The sequence below is a fragment of the Bubalus bubalis genome, chromosome 3 (genome assembly GCF_019923935.1).
Source record: "Bubalus bubalis isolate 160015118507 breed Murrah chromosome 3, NDDB_SH_1, whole genome shotgun sequence".
Classification (NCBI taxonomy): Eukaryota; Metazoa; Chordata; class Mammalia; order Artiodactyla; family Bovidae; genus Bubalus; species Bubalus bubalis.
In genome coordinates this window covers 49,958,625-49,978,631 of record NC_059159.1, presented here as the reverse complement: position 1 = coordinate 49,978,631, position 20,007 = coordinate 49,958,625, and positions in this window count along the sequence as shown.

Here is a 20,007-nt window from a genome sequence, read left to right as displayed (position 1 = left end):
ATTCAATCAATGAAGATTAACTCACCGAAGGTAAGGGAGGGGGGTTTTACATCCGTGAGGAAGTCAAATACGATTATGCAGATGAGAAAATTATCCTGAGATGAGGCGCATCTCATATATGATAATTCCGGGAAAGGCTGGACTCCCACCCTGATTAGCATATCTTCAAGACCAGACCGGGATGGGGGAGGCGAGGACCCAGAGATGGGCATTGCATTGACCAGGAATCCCACTAAGAGAAGTTGGTCAAAGCTGTCAGCTCCCTGATATCCTTTTCTGGAAAAGAAGACCCTCAGCTTCTGTCAGGGAAGACCTTAATGAGAGCTTTGACCCCGCAGTGTCTGTTGAAACTCTTTGGACCTCAGCTTGCTCTTGAAACAAAAGAGCATTCTAGAGCAGGTCTTTTTGAACTTTAGAATGAGTGCAGATCACCTGGAGATGCAGCCTCTGATCCAGTGGGTCTGGATTGAGGGCCTGCATTTCTTTTTTAAAAAATTTATGATTTTTTAATATTTATTATTTTATTTATTTATTTGGCTGAGCCACGGCGTAGTTGGGGCATGCCGAGTCTTCCATCCTCATTGCTATATGCAGGATCTCTAGTTGTGGCATTCAAATTCTTAGTTGTGGCATGTGGGATCTTAAGTTCCCCAACCGGGGATCGAACCCAGTCCCCCTGCTTTGGGAGTGTGGAGTCTTAGCCACTGGACCACCAGAGAAGCCCCAGGGTCTGGGTTTCTAACCACCTCCCAGGTGATGCCAATACTGCTGCTCCACAGACCACACCTTTAGAGGGTCCAGCTTAGTGGTGTTCACCCTGGTGGCATGTCAGGGTCACTTGGGGAGTATTTAAAAAACTGCCAATGCCTAGGGTCCACAGCAGACCGATTAAATAAGAATCTCCTGGAGAAGAGCCTGGGCACTGGTGTTTTTTAAAAGATGATTCTAATGTGCAGCCGGGGTTGGGAACCTCTGGCCTAAATGAAGACTAGGATTGTAAGAAGGTCATGGATCTATTCTGAATCTCCAGGGACCATCATACTCCCAGACTCTCAGAAGCCACAGATGTGGGTGGGGCTGTGGAAGAGGAGGTGAGTAACCCGGAGTGGGGCTGAGGACACTGCCCTGGGCCCGCTGACAGCCTTGGTGGTAACTACCCAAATCAGCCTTTGTGTACTAAGTACTACACCTACTCAATACAACACGTATATTCTCTACTATGTATACTCTTGTGTATATACACATGTGTTTTCTCCAGCCCTTGAGTGGAGATATTATCATTTCCATTTGACAGAGAAGGAAATTAGGCTCAGAGAGGCAAAGCGAGTTTCCCAGGATTGTAGAGTCAGGACTCAAGCCTGGCTTATTCTGACCCCCAAGGCCCACACTCTTTCCATTCTAGCCATGCCTCCCACTCCCTGGATCACCTTACCCAAGGAAGTTAGTAGCTGATCCCCAGTCTGTAAAGCCTGACAGAGCCGGGGAAGGAGGCATCCCCCCTCTGCCTGCTGTGCCTGAAGTCAGCTGACCTCATGTGGCGGAGGGGAGTGAGTAAGGACTTGGAAGTCAACAGCCCTGGGTTCAAATCCTTCTCTTATAGCTGTGTGACCATCAGGGAGTCATTACCTTTTCTGAGTGAGACAGGCTCCTCCTTGGCCAGATGGGATTATGAGATCAAATTCCGGGTTGCCGAGAGGAGATGAGGTCAGGTGGCACGTGTGTGGCGTGGAGTAGACACATGGAGACAGAAAAGAATGGAAGCTGGTTGAGCCAAGCCTCAAAGTTTCTAGAGCTCGTGGCTCTTCACTCCCACCCTCAGAAGCTCTAGAGCCAGAACCTTGGCCCAGTGACCACAAGCCCCTCCTCCAACACGGACAGGGGCCCAGTGCCTCCCAAGTGATGTTTCAGGGCCCGACGAGGCCTGGCTGAGTTGTTTCTGGTCTGGTAAGCACTGTCCCCATGATACAGATGGCTGAGACTGGACCTTCTGCCCAGGAGCCCACCAGGGCAGGTCTCCTCTGCCTCCCCAGGGAAACTTGGGGTGCAGCCCCCAGCATCTTCCCCAAATCAGATGTGCTATTACCTGTTGGTAAGCAGGGGTGGGGGAACACTTGAGTTCCTCCCTGTAAAGAGAGGCACTGGGCTTGGGAACCTTCCAGCACCAGACGGCTTTCCCTTCCTTTCCCAGGAATTTGCCTCAAAGAACCCTCCCATGACCATAGCCACTGAGTAGGGTTGTATTTACACCAGGGGCTGAGTAGGGCAGGAATCCAGCCCCTGATCGGCTCACCAACCTGTGCTTCTCTTGCTAATTGTCATGGAAACACCCTGTGCGTCTCTGGGGAAGAACTTAACATCAGTGAGCCTCAGTCTCCTGGTCTGTGAAATGGAGCCTTAATGGTGCTGCACGAAGGTTCACCCCCTGCCCACCTCCCTCTGGCTCTGTGTCCCTACAACCTCCTCTCACTGCCAGCCCCACCCAGCACCCTGGCCCCCAACCCTTCTAACAAACAGCAATCTGGAGTGGGGGGTGCCCTGGGTCGCCATCCATGGGGGCCCCAGTCCCCATTCTGTTTCAATCTTCACACGGCTACCCAGGACCTCCCCTGGCAGCCAGGACAAGTGGAGATGTGGGCGAGGAGAGGAGAAGAAAGGGAAGGAAAGGGGCCACAGAGGGGGACTTGGAAGCTGCCGGCATGCTCTCGGGTCTCTGTCTCCTGTGCCCACTGCCCTGTACTGCCTCTCTCCATGTGTGCTGGGTGCTCGTCTGGGCAGCCGTGCGTGCGTGTGAGTGCATCACAGTGGCTTCATGCCTGAGCATGTCGTAGATCTCTGTGTGTCTCTTGCTGTGTGTGTCTACTTATCTCTGTGCCTGGTGTGTGTGTGGGTCTGGATATGTGTGTTGGTCGGGTGGCTCTGTGAATGTGTGTCTGAATGGAAGTGTATTGTGATGTGTGTGCACACACGTGTGTTTGAGCAAGTGTGTGTCAGTATGTGTGGGTGTGAGTCTGCATGTCTGTGTGGGTGCACATCACGGTGGCTGTGAGGATCTGAGTGTGTGTCCAGTGAGAGTAGATTAGTGTAGAGGACGAGTGTCTGGCTGGGGTGCATCAGTGTCTGTGTGTGCGTATCTCTTTGTAGGCATCGGTGTGGGTGTGCATCAGTGTGTACACACTATCTATGTGTCCAGGTGGGCATGTATCTGTGTGTGGTAGGGTGTGAATACCTGAATGTGTGTCCTGGAGGGTGAGTTTGCCTGCACATCACCATGTGTATCTGCTTATCCATATACATGGTGTAGGGTATGAGTGTGTGTGTGTGTATGTGTGTGTGTGTATGTGTGTGAGTGGGATGTATCAGTATGGATGTATCTATATCCTATGTGAGACTGAGTTGCTGTATAGCAGAGTGTGGGGCATGTGTATTTGTGTGTGTCTGTGTGGGTGCAGTACTGTATGGAGTGTGTGTGTGTGTGTGTGCCCTTGGGTACCAGCATATCTCATATGCTCATGTGTGGGTCTGAATGAGTATGTTGCCGTGTGTATATCTGTGCATGAATCACTGTGGAAGTGTCTGAGTATCCATTTCTGGAAAGTAAAGGGTGTTTATCTTTGTGTCTGAATGGGGCGTATCAGCGTGTGTGAGTGTCTGCGTGCGTGTCTCTAGATCTGCGTATCTTGTGGGTCTGCACCTCTCCAGCTTGGCTGGGCCCAGGCACCGTAAATCCATCAACTCCACATGATTTTGTCAATCCTGACAGCTAACTTCAACATGACGACAAATCTGGCCCCAGAGGATATTAAGCAAAGACACATGAGCCTATAATTTTCTGCTTCCACGTGTGAGATGCTATAATAATCAAAAGAAAATGAGTTTCTAACTACCCCAGCTCTTTGTGCTGTTGCCTTCATGCCGGCTGCACTAATTGAATCACCCGGCACCACTGTATCAATGGTAACTTGGGTATTGGGGGGTAATCAGGCGTGTGGGGGGGACCAGCTTGGAGAGGTGCGGGGGCTTTTGTGAAGGTCCCATCTGCCTTGTGTGCCAAAGCCGCCCGCCGCCCGTTCGCATTTGGCTGGACAAGGGAGCAACGGAAGGGCAGCCCCCACCCAGAGGAGGGTGTGGGAGGGGATGCCTGGGGGAGGGGGCACCTATGCCCAGATGCTGTGGCTCTGGCCCCTTGGTCCCAGAAGGGGAGCTGTGTGAAAATAAAAAGGATCTAAACTTTGGAGATGGGCCTGTTGTGGTTGTTTAGTGGCTAAGTCATATCCGACCCTTTGTGAGCCCATGGACTGTAGCCCACCAGGCTCCTCTGTCCATGGGATTTCCCAGCAAGAATACTGGAGAGGCCATTTTCTTCTCCAGGGGATCTTCCTGACCCAGGTGTTGAACCTGTGTCTCCTGTGTTGGCAAGGCAGATTCTTTACCACTGAGCCACCAGGGAAGCCCTGGAGATCGGCCTACCTGGGTTCAACCCTGGCTGAAAGTCCTCTGTCATCTGTCCTCTGGGGCGTGGTTTCCTCATGTAGAAAATGGGATGACCATCTAACTCACAGGGATAAGGGAGAACACACAGATTAGGCACAGAGGAGGTGTTTGGGAGTCGTGACTATTTTTGTTGTTATCAATGTTTACAGCACTTTATCGTGCCTTAGCATCACGGTATGAGACAGGGCTGGTTATCCCATTCTACATCTGGAAAAATTGAGACTCAGAGACGTGAAACCTGATCACTTGAGACACAGCTCTCTCTATGTACAGTTGTGGGGTCTGAAGCAGGGTGTGTGTGTGTGTGTGTGTTTTCAAAGAGGAAGGAAAATAGTTCCTGGTGGCTTCTGTAGGGCCCCCGCCCAACAGTCCTGTGACTCAATAAAAATAATAATCAAGGAGTCCCCTGGTAGTCCAGTGGTTAAGGATACACTTTCCAATGCAGAGGACACAGGTTCAATGCTTGGTTGGGGCACTAAGATCCCACAGGCCACTGGGCAACTAAGGCGAACTAGAAAAGCCTTCACTCCACAACAAGGACCCAGTACAGCCAAAAAAAAAAAAAAACAAAAAAACCCACTATAATAAATTAATTAATTTTAAAAATAGTTTTTCACCCTTGTATAGCACTTACCAAGGTCTGTTTACTGTGTATTAACTCCTATAACCCTCATCCTGAGTTTGTGAGGTAGAAAGGCAAGTACCCTGTTTACAGATGAGAAGACTAAGGTACAGAGAGGCTGAGTAACTTGCCCAAAGTCACATGGGTGGCAGGTGGTAGAATTGGGCTTCAAGAAAGTCTGTCTTCAGAGTCTTCACTTTAATCCACCACTTGTTCTTCTTAAAGATCCAGCTACGCTCCCACCCTCTCTTTTGTTCCTCAGTCTTCTAAACCAAATCCTTCATTTGCCTCCAAGCAACATACCTCTTTACCCAACCAAGGGCACATTCCCCCTGAAACGAGCCTCCAGAGTGGGATGGAAATGTCCCCATCCCCAAACCCACCGTGCATCCCCACATCAAGGTGGGAGATCACCCCACACCAAAGTGGGAGATCACCCCACGCCACTCTTCGGCATGGGCCCCACTTCCAGTCAGACAGCAAGCTGTCACCAAGCAGCTGCTCTGTACCTAGGCAGGGAACTGTGGGGAGGAGGGGAGGGGTTACAAAGAGGAAATTACTATAACTATATTTCTGTACAGCCTTTCAGCTTCCTTGGTGGTGCAGGTGGTAAAGAATCTGCCTGTAGTGCAGGAGACCTGGGTTTGATCCCTGGGTCAGGAAGATGCCCTGGAGAAGGAAATGGCTACCCACTCCAGCGTTCTTGCCTGAAAAATTCCATGGACAGAGGAGGCTGGCAGGCTTGGCGGGCTACAGTCCATGGGGGTCACAAAAAGTTGATGCAACTAAAATTTTTACTTTTACTCTTTGCAAAGCTACGAATAATAGAAAAGGAACAGACTTTGGAGCCAGGAAGGTCTGGGTTCTGATTTTAGCACTGTCATTGACTATCTGGTGGCCCTTGGGCTTGTTACAGAATATCTGTAACTCAGTTTTCTCAACCATAAAATGGGAACATATCTCCCAAAATATCAAGAACAATGCAAAAATATCTGCTCTTATCACCCCCTTTTTACACTTTACTGGAGACCATAGACAATCCAATAAGACAAGAAAAAGAAAAAAAGACACACAGATTGGAAAAGAAAAAAGGAAAACCATCTTTATTCACAGACATGATCATCTTCACAGAAAACTCTAAGGAATCAACTCTCTCCACCAGAAAAAAAAAAAAAGCTACCGGAGCTAATGAATTTAGTAAAGTTGAAGGATACAAGGCCAATATACAAAACCAAGTGTATTTGACATGCTAACAATAAACAATTAGAAATTGAAATTAAAATGGGGACATTAATCCCATCTCACAAGGCTGCTAGAAGGGATAAAATGAGATAATATTTATCTTGAGGCATCTAGCTCACCTACTTTCTCATAACTTTGTTTGGAGGTGGAAAGAGAAAGGCTGGTAGAGAATCTCACCTAACAAGCATCCCCTCCTATCTGCACCATGACTGGGAGGGAATGTTTCTGATATGTCCTTAGTAGTTATGCCAATTACAAATTTTAGGACTTTGTTGATCTATAAATTTGGGAGATTGGGGGTGGAGAGGTGGCTCATCAAAATCTTGGGGCTCCTGGGAAATATATTGCCATGCACATGTGAGCATTGTCCATCAGGTGGTCTGCCCAGAGGAGGAACTGAGGAACCACAGCCTGTGTGCGCTCTGCCTCCTATCCTTCCTTCTGCCCTTCTCATCTTTCTGCTAATCAACATTTCTACTGAGCCAGGCCCAGGATGTCCAATGCAATCCAGATAAATCTTAGGTCAGTCTCAGTCTTGATGATACCCAAAAGGAACCCTAAGAGCTTCCAAAAGCACTGATTGGCAATGAAGTCTTTACCAAACTCTTTTGGACAAGCAGCAAAGTGGAGAAGAAAATCACGTCACATACGACATACAGCAAAACTCTCTCAAAAATCCTTTTTTAGCCCTGTCTTTCCCCAAAGTCTTGTAGGTCGCTGTATCTCACACCCCTTTTTTCCTTTGTCTCTTCTAAAATTTCAGTTCTACTCTTTTTTCCCTCCACCACATGCCAACTGCATTGATTCTAGTCTGATCCAGCTTTTACTGCTAATAACTTTATGCTGTTTTTTGAGTGGGAACTTTATAGATGTGCCTATCATCTGATCAGCTCAGATGTGGGAATGTGGGAGGTGGGCAGTAAGTGTTTAAAGGTAAAGTACACCATAACATTTTGTTTCCTGCTCATCAGAAGCCTTCAAATGTCTCACAGCCTTGCAGGGGGAAGATGAATTTAAATGGTTATACCATACACAGTGACACTTTCTCTGGGATAGGTCCAGCACCCAACATATGCAAAGAGATGGCCTGATCCATTTTGGGGCATGTGCCCAAGAGGAGGTGGCCCTGATCCAGCACTTGAAGGACAGCTCAGCATTCATCTGATGGGAGGATGGAAAAGAAAGGGGAAAGGAATGGGCATTATGCCTCATCTCCTGGTACATGGCATCCGTTAACTTCTTTATTAATTACACATCCACTGCAATTATTTTGGGAGGTGGGTGTATATTAATATTCCCCTTTTACTGATTTGGAGATTGAGGCCCAAAGGAAAAATTAAGTTCTCAAAGTCACCTAGAGAGTATTTGGCACAGGTAGAATCGAATGCTGATCTCTATGGCTTCAAAACATTTATGATAGGCAGGTGGATAGAGAGGAGGAGAACTTCAAATAGCCCCATGTGTGGAGGGCTAAAGGTAGGAAAGGAGACTCTGGTCATCACGTATAGGAGACAATGGGGTACCGACCGGCGTAAACAACACACCACCATTGGTGACAAGGCGGGAAAGACTATGAATGTGTATCTGCTCATTTTTGTATAACAGATCTCTGAAAAGATACCCAAGAATTGGGGATGTTGGTTGCCCTTGGGGTGGAAACTAGGGGTGGGGGAGCCCTGGGGGAGGGGAGGGGGCCATTTCACACTCCCTTATACGCTTTTTGAAACCTGAATCATGTGAATGTGTACCCTGTTCATAGATAAACCACTTTGTTCTTAGAACATGCACATAAGGAAAAGAATAAGCATTATGCAGCAACACTAAAATTCGAAATAAAACCATGCCCAGACGTTGATCATGCACTTGAGGGGGCATGAGATGGGTCGCCTCTGGGTCTAGAGCTTGACCCTGGTGGAGAAGGGATGTGTGTGGGGGCCTGGGGAGGAGAGCCCTGGTGAATCTGAGTCAGCAGTGAGGCTCACTCAGCTCGCTGGTGTCTGGATGCTCCCTCTCCAGCCTGATGGGTGAGGGGCTGTCAGACGGAGGAGGGGGATACAGGAGAGACATCCGAGATGGGACGGGACATTTGGGCAGTTGGGGCCGATTTGTTGCCATTTTCACGGGCAGGCTTGGGAATTAAGTGGCATGAAATTGAGCACAGATAAGGTTCCCCCCTAGAGACAGGGCAGCCCTCGCCCAGGCAGGGAGAATGCAGAGGGGGCGGGGGTGGGCGGGGTGGCCAGGCGCCACGCTCGGCTGCTTCTGGGTGCAGATGGAGGGAGAATGGAAGGGGGCTGGGCCGGCTCCTCCCCCCAGACCCCTCCCCGCCCTCCTCTCCCTGCAGACAGGCAGAGGGTCTGCCAGACCCCAGCGTCTGCCGAGCCTGGGATGCTTCCCTTGTGCCCAAGGACCCCTGGGAGTCAAGGTTGGGGGTAGCGGCCAAGCAGGAGCCCCATTCAGATCTTGCTTCTCTCAGCATCTCTCTGCTGCCAGTTGCCCAGGATGGGAACTTTCGGGAGACAGAGAATCTCTTCCCTCTTCCAGGTGGGAAAGAGGTGAATGAAACAGAACATCTATTGGGGAGCTAAGGGGGACCTGGGTTCCAGTTTGTGTTCCAACACTGTGGCCTCCAGTGAACTATTCATCTTTTTCTAACGTGCTCAATTGTGTCCAATTCTTTGAGACCCCATGGACTGTAGTCTGCCAGGTTCCTCTGTCCATGGAATTCTCCAGGCAAGACTATTGGAATGGTGTGCCATTTCCTACTCTAGGGGATACTCCTGACTCAGGGATTGAACCCCCATCTCCTGCATCTCCTGTAGCAGCAGGTGGATTCTTTACCACTGAGCCACCTGGGAAGCCCCCTCCTTATCTGTAACATAATACTAACATCCAGCACATATATGACCATATATTTGATCACATGTCTGGCATTGTTTTAAAAGTCTTATATACTCTGGCAATTCGTTTGATCTCAAAAATAAATACCTTATCAGGTGGTAATTTTATCAATTACACTTCCATTGTAAATATGAGAAATCATCTGGCCGGTGAGTGGTGAATATGGGATTTGCTATTGAACATTTTGCTACTTTAGGGAGTCAAGGGAAAGGGAAAGGGAAATGAGACGATAAGGACTTCCCTGGTGGTCCAGGGGGACCTTGCAATGCAGGGGGCTTCCCTGTTAGCTTGGACAGTAAAGAATCTGCCTGCAGTGAGGGAGACCCAGGTTCGATCTCTGAGTCGGGAAGATCCCCTGGGGAAGGGCATGGCAACCCACTCAGTATTCTTGCCTGGAGAATTCCACGGACAGAGGAGCCTGCGGGCTACAGTCCACGGGTCTCAAAGAGTCGGACACGACTGAGCCGCTAGCACTTTCACTTTCACTTGCAACGCAGGGGACGTGGGTTTGATCTCTGATCAGGGAACGACGATCTCTCATGCTGCGGGGCAACTAAGCCCGTGCGCCCCAACTACAGAGAAGCCTGTGTGCCTGGAGAAGCCCACTCACCACAACAAAGAACCAGTGCAGCCAAATAAAAATAAGTGTTTTTTAAAAATGAGACCATGAACGTTTATGGCTTAACCCATGGTCCGTAGGTAACCCAGAGCTGCTGGCTTCCCTTAGTGGGGAACTGGAAGTTCAAATACAAAGCGTCAGAACCAGAAGGAAGAGCCTGAACAACCTTGTTTGCGTTCTTAAGGGCTGCTGCTGCTGCTGCTAAGTCGCTTCAGTTGTGTCTGACTCTGTGCAACCCCATAGATGGCAGCCCACCAGGCTCCCCCGTCCCTGGGATTCTCCAGGCAAGAACACTGGAGTGGGTTACCATTTCCTTCACCAATGCATGAACGTGAAAAGTGACAGTGAAGTCTCAGTCGTGTCCGACTCTTAGCGACCCCATGGACTGCAGCCTACCAGGCTCCTCCATCCATAGGATTCTCCAGGCAAGAGTACTGGAGTGGGGTGCCATTGCCTTCTCCAACTCTTATGGGTTGGAGAGATGGAAAATGAGGCCCGTGGAAGGGAAGTGACTCATACAAGGTCACACATCAAGTTGGGGCTGGGCTAGGACTGACGGGCTCAGTGACCCACGCCCTTGCTCTTTCGGGGTCCTGAGAACAGTCTGGGCCTTTGGGGAGAGCGGCCGACCCTCTTTCCCACGAGGAGAAGCCTGGAATTTCCATCTCCATGGGGGCTGTGAGCTCCGAGTCCTCCCTCCCCAGGCAGAGTGAGACCTAGCCCCCAACCCCCATCGGGGTGAGGGGCACAGACAGCCTCAGTCTGCCAACCTGGCCGCCTCCCCCTGGGCAGAGCAGTGCCCTACAATTAGGAAGGCTGTGTTTGCCTCAGCACCGGGCCCGACCAGCCCATGAAAGCCATGAGGAACCCCGCAGGTGGCCAGGGGGAAGACGGGCCCCATGGTGCTTAATAGGACCTAATCTCCTCCAGCGTTGTCAGAAATGAAAATGAAAACAGCCGCGATTTTGTGGTTTAAAAATTAGCATGTGTGCCTACATGGTAAGCCCCTGGCCTGCATTACCATACAGATTTATCCCAGGCCCAGCACGCGGCCAAAATATGTAATTACACACAGACTCGAGGTGGCAACGTTGCTCCTCTTCCCCATCTATGTAATATGGGTTTTTCAAAATGAGAGCTCCATCTGGAATTTTGTGAGGGCCTGTATTATGAAGGGGGCTTCCTTCCAAGAATCCACCTGCCAATGCAGGAGACACAGGAGACGGGGGTTCGATCCCTGGGTCGGGAAGATCACCTGGAGGAGGCGATGGTAACCCATTCCAGTATTCTTGCTGGAAAAATTGCATTTCCAGAGGAGTCCCGAGGGCTCTAGTCCATGGGTTCGAAAAGAGTTGGACACGGCTGACTGAGCACACACACATTTTATCGGGGATGCTGCTGGTGATGGATTTGGAAAGAGGAAAGGTCTCAACCTCATCACCAGTATGTGAGGAGGGGGTTCACAGATGTGTCTGTCAACTGAAGAGTCACCTCCCTGGGCCAGGGGAAAGGAAGGCAGGGAAGGGAAAGCTTTACTAAAAGTCACTGTGTGACAATGCTGCAGGCCCCACCCCGTGCTCCCATGCACATTCTTTCCTTTCATGAGCACAGGAAGCCCGAGATGCACATTCTCTCCTTTCATCAGCACAGGAAGCCCGAGAAGACTGTATCTTTATCCCCACTTGAAAGATGAGGAAACCGAGGCTGGTAAATGGTGAAGCCCAAGATTCCAACTCATGTCTCCAGAGTCTACGCTCTTTTCAAAATGCTACATATGGCCCCCAACCGCATTAGGCTGTCTTCATGGGACCAGTGACCTTAGCTGAAATCATTGCGGAAGGAAGGGGTGATGGATGTGGGAAAGTAGGCCAACGTTCAACCATGAAGATTTGAAGGGCAATCAGGGTCTTCACATTGGGAACTGGTGGTAGGAAGAGAGAAAGACAGAGACCCCAGCTATTAGCACAGAAACTGACACACAGTAGATATAACAAATGAATAGTTGATGGAATGAATGGACCAAAGCCCTAAAAGAAACATCAGTGTCAGAACTTCCCTGGTGACTTCAGCGGTAAAGAATCCACCTGCCGATGCAGGAGACTTGGGTTTGATCCCTGGTCTGGAAAGACCCCACATGCCTTGAGCAATCGAGCCTGTGTGCCACAACTATTGAGCCTGTGCTCAAGAGCCCTCGAGATGCAGCTACTAAAGCCTGCATGTCCTAGAGCCTTGGTCTGCAGCAAGAGAAGCCACCACAATGAGAAGCTCCCACAACACAACTAGAGAAAACCCTGCACAGCAACAAGGACCCGCCACAGCCAAAACCAAATAAATACATTTAAAGAAAAGCAAACTTTAAAATCAGTGTCTTCATTCAATATTGGGTGATGGACAATGTCAAGATACTGCAAGAAAAGAATAAACCAACATCCCCAATGTGGGATCAATGTCCCCATTCGGAATTGGGTAGGAAAGGGAGTTGACATTCCAATGGAGGGATCAATACTCCAATGAAGATTCGGTTGTGGTAATCAGTGTCCCATGTGGGGATCAATGTCCCAATACAGATTTGGTTGAGGAGAATCAATATACCACCATAGGGATGGGTAAGGGAAGCAATATCCCAACATAGAGATTGATGCCCCGATTCTGTCAGTTAAGAAGAATCAATGCCCCAATATCAGGATCAATGGCAGTCAGTGTTATACAAAGATGAGCATGACAGTCCATGTCCCCATATGAGATCCACGATGGCCAAAGTTCCACTCTAGGGGTGGACGGAGGTTCATGTCCCAGTATAGACACCAGCTTGTCAATATGGAGAACAAAAGAGTAGCTATCCATGACTTCTACTTCCCTAGGGGGTTTTTCTTCTCTTATTTGCTCTAAAGGGACAGTTCCCAGGCTCCCTGGCCCTTTTGACCCTCTGGCTCAGTCTTCCATGGAAGAAAAATTGAGAATGGGATCAGTGTTCTGCCTGCAACATGGTCCAGCCTGGTTATCCACAGCAGTTCCCCTTGGAAGGCTCCCATTCTCTCGTCTGTCTCCAGAGCCAGCTTGCAAGTATGTGCAGAGAACCCCACCAGCCTGGGAGAGGCTTCTTACTTCACAGAGATTATTTCCTGCAGGGAAACCAGGCCTTGGGCTGTCCAAGGCTCAGCACAAACAGTAGTAGTTAACGTACAGCCACGACCAGTTGGTTCTTGCCTCATTGGACTGGTGCGTGAGTGTGTGCTAAGTAGCTTCAGTTGTGTCTGACTCTTTGCAACCCTATGACCTGTAGTCCACCAGGCTCCTCTGTCCATGGGGATTCTCCAGGCAAGAATACTGGAGTGGGTTGCTGTGCTCTCCTTCAGGGGATCTTCCCGACCCAGGGACTGAACCCACGTCTCTTACATCTCCTGCATTGGCAGGCAGGTTCTTTACCACTAGCGCCACCTTGGAAGCCCCATTGGACTGATACACATCCCAAAATCAGTCATCGTGTTATTTAACATTACACCTGTCATCTGAACGATTGCCTCCCCCCATTTAACAGAAGGGAAAAGCGCAGCCCAGAGGAGCAAACTCACTGGCTGCAGAAAAGTGGCAGAGATAGACGAGAAGCATGATATCCTGTCTGCCAGCCCAACCCTTTTCCAGTCACATGAGGTTGACATGACTGAGGCCCCCCCCACCCACTGTCAACACCCGCACCCTCTACCCCCACTTAGGTGTATTCTGGGAGTTAATCACACAGTTTAGGAAAGGGGGTTGAAAGCATAGCTCCCCCAAACCTTCACTTTTCTGCATCTTCCCCATCACTCCTCTAACCCCTAGGAGCTGGGGGACAGGATGAAGTTCCCTGTTGCTCTCCAAGGTTGGAGATGTAGTTGGAGGGTGAGATGGGTAAGCCACACAGCCTCAGCCACCACAGGGGCTTAAGGGGAGGGAGTGACTCTTCTGCTCAGACAAAGGCTGGCCGAGGCATCTGTCGGCTGACTCTTGTGTCTCGCAGCTGCTCAACAGTCAGACTCCAGGCAGGTGCCAATTTGTGGAGGGAGGGGAGCACGGCTGCACGTGCTCACATCGCACTTCCTCCTCTCACAGCCCCACACCCCTCACCTCACACGCACACACAGGCAAGGCCTCCCGTTGCCCCTCCTGCCCCAACAAGCCCACACTGTGCCCCTGAGACCCAGCACTTTGGGGGCAGGACCCCCAGCCCTCACGACCTCCCCCCGTGGACTCCTCCTGCCAAGCCCGCTGCCAGCGCCCTTGGGGACCTTTGCCCAGCCAAGGAGGAGCTCGGAGGAGGGGGGAGGTGTCTGGCGGGAGATGGGACCTTGTGCTTAATGGGATGTCTCTCCTTTAAGCTTCTCTGGCTGGGATCGGGGGCTTCCTGGAGACCTCCTAAGAAGCTGGAAGCTCCAATTCTTCCAACTGGAAAGGTGGGGAGGCCAGATACACAAGCTCACAGAGCTGGGCAGACATGGATGGAAGAGTGGGAGAGCCTATGGTATTGTCAGACTAAGGGAAAAGAACAGGGTGTGTGTGTGTGTATGCTACACATGTGAGAACACACCCATTACACAGGCATATTCGCCCACATTTTTGTATATACACATGCGCGTGCGCACACGCACACACACACACAGACAGACACACACACAGGGCTATGTGACAAGTTGGAAAAGTGTTTCAAGTAAGTGCCCAGTTGGAGCTCTGCACACTCCAACTTTTCAAAAATTTTTATATATATATATATATTAAATAAATAAATATTTATTTATTTAAGTCACACTACCACCCTGACTCCCAATCTGAGAAGAAAAAAATTTAAGGCAGCGGAGACTCCTCCATTTAGACGACTAATTGTAAAATCTATTTTATTGTCCACATATTTTATTTTTAATTCTACGGGCAGAGGAGAATACGGTAAGGGCAGCAGGGGAGGGGGATGGATGGGGGGTGCGGGTGGTGGTGAGTATTGCCCTGTCAAGAAGATGATGCAGGAGGAAAAGAATATTTCCCTGAAAGCTGCTTAGATGGAAAAAAAATGTATAAATTTTATATGGAGATGCTCCAAGCCCCTCCCTGGCGTGGTCCTCTTGACCTCTTCCTCCCTGCACCCAACCTCCCAGCAGCCCCCCTCTGCTCCTCCCTGCCTGCCCAAGCCTGCTCTTCTCCCCTTCCTCCCTCCCCCCACCCTCCCTCGAAGCCCCCGCCCCTCCCCAGGGCCCCCTCCTCAGATGCAATCCCCCTGCTGTAATTTCTGGGGGAATTGCTTCATCTCGGGTGCAGATATATTTGTGTCAAGGTGCAGCTGCACAGATAGCCTTCCTCTATGCATAGTAAGAGGGTTTCAGAAAGAGAGGTTGTGCCCAGAGCAAGGCCTTATCAGAGCAAGCTGCCTGCCATTTATCTGATTCCCCATCAAATAGGAAAACGGGCCTCAGGCTGCTGCTTCCACTTTCCTTGGGAAAGCCATGGGGGGAATAATAATTTACTCCAATCTTTTTGTTTCCAGCACTCACCTTCAGCCTGACACAGCCTGGGGCCTCTCTACCACTCCCCCCCCCCACGACCCTGCACCCAACACAACCAGCCTGGGGGTACCGATCCCCTCAAGGGCCCATCAGGACACCCCCAGAAATGCCCTTGCTGGTTGAGTGGACCTTCATAATGGATTGGCAGGAGCTGGAGAAGATACCCTTTGGCATCGAGGGGCGGTGGGGGGTAGCGTAGACACAGGGGAAGGGAGGCAGGGACACAGCAGGGAGTGGGGGTGGGGAGGCTTGGTCTGGCTGCAGGGGGGCCTGGCTCCCTTCCCAGCCCCCCCACACATGCAGATCCCCCACCAGCACTCACTCTGAGTGTGCGTGTGTGCCCGTGTAGACAGGCGCACGCATGTGTCAGTCTCGACCCTGTGAGCATCCTTGCGTGAGGACCTATCGGTGCCTTTATCTGCGTGTGTCTGTCCATCTGTGTCTGGGGCGGAGACGAATGGAGCACCGGGGGCAGTTTCTGTTCCATGAACTCCCGTCTCAGTTGTCAATCCCAACAGGCGAGAACCAGCCCGAGAGGGGATGCCACGGACTGTGGGAAAGCAGAGGGGTGGGGGGCGAGCTGCGGCGAGGGAGGGGTCCCAGCCGGCCTGGCGCGGTCATCGCGACGCCCTCCCCGGTGGAGCTGCTCCAGGGAGCAGCAGGCAGCCCATCTGGTCCAGGAGCTGCAGAGAGGTAGGCGCTGGGGAGGGGGCCGCTCCCCACAGGCCAGCCATAAATCACGGTTATGGAGCCAGGGGGCAGGGGGTGGGCAGGGGCCAGGGGGCAGCTGCAGCGGCACACACACGGGACCGGGCAGAGAGGCCAGGGTCAGGTGTGGCTGTAAATCGTCACCTAAATGCTTCCAAGCCGAGGCTAATCAGGGCGCAGTGACAGCACACACCCGGCCCGGCCCCACCGGGCCCTGGGGGGGCACACCCATGTCTGCGCAAGCATATACACGCTCACAGATACAAAAGCACGCCCGCACAAGGCCTACCTACAGAGCTGCGCTCGCAAGGCACCACACCTGGATACCTAAGGACACAGGTGCAGGCCCAGCTTCCTGCGGCCGTGTATGCCTGTTCTCCACCCCCCACAAACGGAAACAGTGCTGCACCCGTCTTCATTCACACCCAAGGACATGGAGATGGCCTAAGACACTCCGTACGGGCATATACACACACAGGTGAGCATGCTAAGTACTAGGCAGACTGTACAACACCCAGAGCAAGTACAGCTCTGGGCCAAACACCCACAGGAAGAAAGGAACCGGGAGAGGTATATATGCCTGGTAGGTCCCAGTGTCTGGGTTCTCCCCCCAGCCACCCCCTCGTCCTGCACCCCTGGAACCAGGCCCCCATCCCATTCAGCAGTCCTCTTTCAAATGTCGGTCTTTCCTCTGCCCAGAGCTCACACTGCTCGCTCTCTCCCTCCCCCAGTGCTGGAGTCAGACTCATTTCATTCACCAGCATTTTAAAAATTTATTTATTTATTTTGGCTGCGTTGGATCTTGGCTGCTGCAGTGAGCAGGGACTACTCTCTAATTTCAGTGCATGGGTTTCTCACTGAGGTGGCTTCTCTTGTTGCGGAGCGTGGGTTCTAGAGCAAGGGCTCAGTAGCTGTGGTGCAGGGGCACATTTAAAAAAATTAAATGTGCATTAATTTTTTTAAACACCATCCTTGTAGAGAAGGGGGACAAAAAGAAACAAATGTAGAAAAATATGGGAAAACCTATTGAAAATGTGTTCATTTCCCCAGTACCCCTCGCCTCCCCCTTGCTCTGTGGTATGTGGAACCTTCCCCGGGCCAGGAATCAAACCCATGTCCCCTGCATTGGCAGGTGGATTCTCAACCACTGGACTACCAGGAAAGCTCTCACCAGCACTTATGTAGCACTACTCTGCCCCAGGCTCTGTGCTAGGCTCTGGTGGTAAGATCCCTGCCCTCCAAAAGTTAGCAGAGAAGAGAGAGAAATGAGTCCTCAATTACAGCTTGCTGCACAGAGAGCCTAGCCCAGTGCTGTGGAGGCACGGAGGAGGAACGTCCCCTCCAGAGTGGAAGAGGACAAGGAAGACGTTCTGGAAAAAGCCATGTCCCAGCTGAGCACTAATGACCAGCGGAAGCTTGTCAGATGGAGAAGCGGAGCAGAAGAGAGGAATTCCCACCCCACTCCACCCCCCACCCTCAAAGCATGACCCGTCATTAGCAGTGGGCACCTGCTGGAGGGAACAAAATAAGCCATTAAGCAAGTGCTGCACCCCCACGAGGCACCCACCTTGGGGACTTGATGCTGGCAGTGAGAACCAGTGAACCCCCTCACCTGGACCCCACTGGGGACACCCAGTTTCATTTCCCAGTGTTTCCCTAGGGACTCTTGCACTGATGCAGGGAGAGAACTGATAATTGGACCAAGTCTTCCTAGCAGGTGCCACAATCAGCTTATATGCAGGGTGAGGATGGGGGTACTCATGAGGGGGATAGTCGGCCATGCCCACTGAGCCTCGGGACAGGGACGCTGAGCCCTCTCACTTAGCCCTGTTCACTTTGACAACCTGTTCAGCGTAGCTCTCTGAATTCCAGGGAGCCCTTCCTAGGACCAGCAGCGGAGAGGGAGTTGAAATCAGGACTCTGGAACCCGCTCCCCTGCCCACCCCCCAGGCTCAATGCAACCATTTATCTGCTTGCCCTATTGGACTTCCAAACAGGACCTAATTGAACAAAGGACTCCATGTGTGAAAACCATTAATCCATAGGACGAAGTCCAAAGTCAGCTGGGCATTCAGTACCCTCCCCAGCCTTGTTCCCGTGACGCAGACTGACAGTCTCCGCCCGGCCCTGGGCACCACCCAACTCCCCTCATCCCTCCAGCCCCTTCTCGCCCACCAGCCCCACCAACCCCAGACCCCCACCCCTTCCTGTCAAACTCTAACTCATCATTTTAATTTTTATTTTAAACATTCCTGGAGTGCCTGCAACATAGCACTGGTCACATGGGCACGTTTCATATCCTTTATAAAATTCTGGGAAGTGTAGCCTCATTTCACTAGTGAGGAAACTGAGTCTCAGAGAGCTTAAATGATCTGTTCAAGGTTATGGTCACCTTGGGAAAGGCAAGGGAGAGGTCACTCTAGGGCAACATGAGCCTCCAGGCACAGGATCTGGGTTCCTTTCTTCCCTCTCACCCCAGAGTGGCAGTGGAACAAGGTAAGAGAAGAAAGAATGGATTTGGAGGCGGGGGTGGGGTGGCCAGTGACTAGAAGGATTGGAAGAGGAAGAAGTATTGGGGAAGCACATTGACTGAAACCACCCACCCTGGCCAGGCATCATAGTAACCATTTGTGTGAGTTATTTTACAATAGGCAGTCCTGGTAAGGAACGTGGAACTAACAAGCCACCACCAACCAGAAGAGTTTGAGAAAGGTCAAAAGGAGATGCCACATATCCTTCCACCTCCCAGAATCCTCCTCGCTGGTGTCCATTTTGGCTGAGAAATGCATGTACCACCAGGAAGGACCCTGAGTCAGAATGATTGGCCAGAGACAACCCAGAAACAAATCCCATCACCAAAAAACCCAAGGCTGCAAGCACATGGCAGAGCTGTTCTCCTGGGTTCCCTTAACCTACTGTTCTCTGCTCAGGTGCTGCTGCTGCTGCTAAGTCACTTCAGTCGTGTCTGACTCTTCGCGACCCCATGGACTGCAGCCTACTAGGCTCCTTCGTCCATGGGATTTTCCAGGCAAGAGTACTGGAGTGGGGTGCCATCACCTTCTCCACCACCCAGATGCACCTTCCCAATAAAGTCTCTTGCTTTGTCAGCACGGGTGTTTCCTCAGACAATTTATTTCTGAGTGTTAGACAAGAGTCCACTCTCAGGCCCTGGAAGGGGTCCCCCTTCCTGCAACAGAGGAGCCAGGCATCCTCAGAAGTAGAGTCTTGGCTGAGGACTGGGGACCCCTGGGGCAGTTGTTGGGAGGTGCGGTGCTTGTAGGTCACATTTTCATAAATGGAGGTTGTTTGTATCTTCAGGCTTGCCTTGTCTCCTGCCTTGATATGGTGGCTCTTGGAGGCCAGGCATCTGTGCTTTAGGGAGGCAGAAAAGGAGAGAAGGAGAAAAGAGAGCAGAAGTTCTGGGTTCTCAGTCATGGTTCTGAACTTCTTGAAGTCTCAGTTTTCCCATCTCCTAAATGGAGATAATAATAGCATCTGTCCAGGATTGTGGAGAGAATTAAATGTGACTGAGCCAGGAGCCTGTGCATAGCAGACACCACCCCCTCCCCGCCCCGCCCAACACACACACACACAAATGCCAGCAGCTTCCTTCTGACCTGAAGGCATGGGTTAAGCTGCATGCTTCTTGATGGACAGAAGGGACTGGAGTGGGGTATCCTGCCCTGGGGTTGCTGGGACTGCAGAGAGGCTCTGTTCTGGGCATGGCTTGCAGGTGACATGGTTGAGTGTGGGCGGGGAAGTGATTACTTTATCATCTTCCCTTCCTGCTGGCGGTCCTCTCTTGCTTCATGAAAGGCCCAGGCACCTCAGAGTCTATGTAGATAAAGAAGATCAGGAACACTGAGGCAAGGGCTTCCTGGTGGCCCCACAGTGAA